Source organism: Pteropus medius, unplaced genomic scaffold (genome assembly GCF_902729225.1).
Source record: "Pteropus medius unplaced genomic scaffold, Ma_sr-lr_union100, whole genome shotgun sequence".
Lineage (NCBI taxonomy): Eukaryota > Metazoa > Chordata > Mammalia > Chiroptera > Pteropodidae > Pteropus > Pteropus medius.
In genome coordinates, this window is record NW_024351073.1 from 9,858,238 (window position 1) to 9,862,161 (window position 3,924).

The following is a 3,924-nucleotide window of genomic DNA, read 5'->3' on the forward strand; positions in this document are numbered from 1 at the left end:
AGAGGGTTACATCTCCTTCTTTGCCAGCCACTTTGCATGCAAAACCTGAAGAATAGAGGTTGGAAAGATGCTTTCACTAAATCAAGAGAGCTTCGTGATACATGAAATGCAAAATAACATGAAATGAGAAGATTCCACTCAGATCATTCTTTCCTTTTTAAATTTGATGTTCTTTTTACAGCATCATCTACTTCTCAAGATAATTAAACCATGTTTAAAAATAAAAATGTCAAATTGCTTTTTCTGCTTATTTTCTTCCTTTTCTACATGCAAATTTATAGTATGAAATAATACTCCATTCCTCTTAGTTTTTAAAAAGCTTCCACACAAAAAGTGGACATATATTTTACTATAAAGAAGTTTTATTCAAAATATTTTATATATTTGTCTAATCTATACATGTTACAAAATAGAAAAAAATCTACCTTATTTTAATATAAACAAGGCAGTTAAAAAATATCAAGGAGAAGTAAATTTTAAAGATAAATAGGATATTCTTTTTTATTACATATGTATAGATTTTACTTTAGAAATATATACTCACCATTTTAAGTAAGTATCCACCCAAAAAATAAAAGTGAGCTGTTAAAAATCTTTCTGTCTAAATCAAGAAGTTTGGGTTAAAGGTATAAGGTAAAGGTGTTTCCAAATCATAGGAGTTGTTTAGTTGAAAGCACTTCTCCCGAATGTGTTTTTCTAGACATGAAAATAATTTACATGAAAACAAATTGTGAATGAAAACCTATGTGCATGTCCCTAAGTGGTTGAAACATATCTAGTTTAATACAGACTGAAATTATGTGTAAAAAAAACCCAACAGAATGTTATTTTTAAAATCCGATATATGTTAGTTAAAATACAATAGGAATGACATAGTATTTTTTAAAAATGAAGCTGGTACAGATAATGTTAGCTAAATTATTAAAAATAAGATAAGCCTGATTAATCTTCTACTTAAAATTTATATAAGTAGAAAATTATATTCAAGTTCTCACCAATTAAGATATGAATGTCATACTGAATAATCACCATATACCTTATATTAGTTTATTTTTTTTAAAACCTAAATTAAAAATTTTGGTCAATATAGTTGATGAATATATACAATACCATTTTAATAGAACTTTTTTTTTTTTTATCTATTGACTAACGCTTAAAGAATTCTCCATCATATGTCAGAATTTGTATATTGTGTCACAACCAATGTGCAGTATAGAATTATCTTTAAATTAAAATAAACATTCAGTCTATGGCCATGCTACCCTGATCAAGTCTGATCTTGTCTGATCTTGGAAGTTAAGCAGGATAAGGCATGGTTTGTACTTGGATGGGAGACCACCTAGGAAGACCAGGTGCTGTAGGTGTATAAAAAATAAAATAAAATACATAAGGTATTGTAAGTTGACAAGGTCCTTGCAATCTGTGAGGTCAACCAAGGTTTGTCTCACTTAAAAAAATAAATTAAAAAAAATAAAAAAAATAAATAAAATAAACATTCTTCTAGAGTTTAAATTTTTCTAACTTAATGGGTACTAAAATGGCATTGTGTTAATATTAATTAGAGTAATAACAAAATTTTTATTGCAAAAATATTTTTATATCATTTTAGTGAGAAATTTATGAGTATGACGAAAGCAAACGTATATGCATGTATTGAAAATATGAACAAATATGTAACCATATTAATTGCTATTTCTTTGTTGATATGTTTTTTAAAATTCTTTTTAAATTTTTTCTGTATATGATAGTCTAATGACTATGACATATTTGTTATCAGAGAAAAGTATAACTGTATAAACGCATTCTTTTTGTTATAAAAAATAAGAAAAAATAAGAGAGGAGAGGAGGGGAAAAGAGAGGAGGGAAGGAGAAAGGAAAAAGGAGAAGAGGATAAGGGAGGAGTTGTGTGATTATTTAACTGATTCTCCTATGTCCTTTCTTTGAGTTTTTGTGTAATTATTTTGAATGGTAGTAGATGCCCATCATTTTCTTTTTGTATTTTTTGATCTTTATGAATATATGATCAATAACAATACATAAACCCAGAGATATCTAAAGTCATTTAAAAAAGACAGAATTTTGGCTCTTAAGTGTCATAATGCCATCTGGGTTCGAGGACACAATAAACCCAACAATTAGAACATTGTCATCATTGAGAGTAGTTCATTGTTTTATATTATCTTTATCAACCCTTATGAGTCTTTCCTGGAGAGTATGATTTAAAATATCCTGCAGTTTGCTAGATCCAATGAATCAGAAAATCCAAGCCAGGGCCTAGAAATTCACATTTTTACAATCTCTCAGATATTTTGTTTTTATATTAAAGCTTGAGAATCTATGGTCTAGATTCCCTGATAGAGTTATACACAGAGTATTTAATAAAGGTGTACACATGGATGTACAGATAAGCATCTAGCTCAGGGATTCTACAGAATGCTAACCAAATGAAGTAACACTTGAAATGAGTTTTTAACAATTAATATGGACTAAGCACAAAGGAAAAGGTTTAAGTGTGTAAGAATTATAGACATAGTCTGAAAATATATAAAATATTTGGATAATGCAGTTAGTTTATTGTGACTAGGGGCATATTGGGAAGTGATGGGAGATGAGGTAAATCAAATCTTTAAGCTAAGTTCATGAAATGTTATGTCAAACTAAAGAGTACAAAATTAATACTAAATGCGAATTGTAGATGGTTTTAAAAGCAAAATGTCATAATGTAGTTTGTACTGTTTTCTTAGTTTATCTAATCTATTTGCCTCCTCTGTCCATCCACTCCTCCATTCACTCAGCTTTCCATTAACGTTAACTCCTCCCCTTATCAATCTGTGATTAACCTCACTCCAACACGCATATACTGAAGAACAATATGAGGTAAAGTTTGCAGTTGAGAACAAAAAGTACTGACATCTTTGAAGAATAAATTATGGATTTACTATTTTAGAAGAAAAGGAATTGACTTTTTTTGTGGGTTGTTCTATCAAAGAAACAAAACCACTGGGTATGTATTGAGGCAAACATTGTCTCTACTGTTGTAAAAGTATTCTCCATTAATAAAAATAAAAGATGTTAGTTAATAGCTGATTCCAAATATAGTAGAGGAGAGGGAAAACCATTTCTCTGATTTTCCTTTGATTAATCTTCAATGAGTATTAGCTTCTAATAAGTGTCTGATAGTGCCTTCTTTCTGTGCTATTCCTCCCTCTTGCTTTCTCTCAGTTTGTTATCCCTTTTCAAGAGGAGGAAAGAAGCAAGCTTTTACCTTAGGTCATTTTAAGATAGCCTTTAATGAATGATTGAAGAGTTCCAAGAACATTTGTAACACCACCGCAATCAGATAACGCAAGATTTATATATTACTCTGTGAAACAGTCAAAATGATGTATTACATGGATACTGTAATTGAGGGGCATAAATATAGAGTTCTGGGAATGGGTTTAATTTGATCACATAATTTTAAATGACGCACAATAATAATGTATTATGTTCAAATATAATTTGAATTATAAAAATTCCCATAGAAATGCCATATTAAGTGATCATGATTAAAATTACCTTAATAAACATCAAGTAAATTATTGTCAGGCCAATTTTTTTAAAGCATTCATAATTTATAAGTATTGCATAGAATATGTTGATAATTAATATATATTTTTTACTTCATTAAAACATTGAGTTTATTTTTGTCTCCCCATGCATATTTTTGTCTCCCTACCATTTCCATTTGTCTGATCACCACTGTTACTATGTCTTATCATAATATTCCATACATACTTAAAACCAAGCAAAGCGTAGGGTTCTATCTTTAAAAACTAAATAGGCATTTTGGACAATACATTCTTGGCAATGGAACCTGGAAAATATTTATCAGACACAGTAGGGAAAGTTCTCACTCTGCATTATAAAAAGGACAGCCAGATA

The 3,924-nt window shown here is 29.2% G+C and overlaps 1 pseudogene; it reads left to right on the top strand.

Moving 5' to 3' along the window:
* Positions 1 to 1,245: 1,245 nt before the first annotated feature.
* LOC120586469 (uncharacterized) lies at positions 1,246 to 1,364 on the top strand (annotated as a pseudogene).
* The last annotated feature ends 2,560 nt before the right edge of the window (positions 1,365 to 3,924 follow it).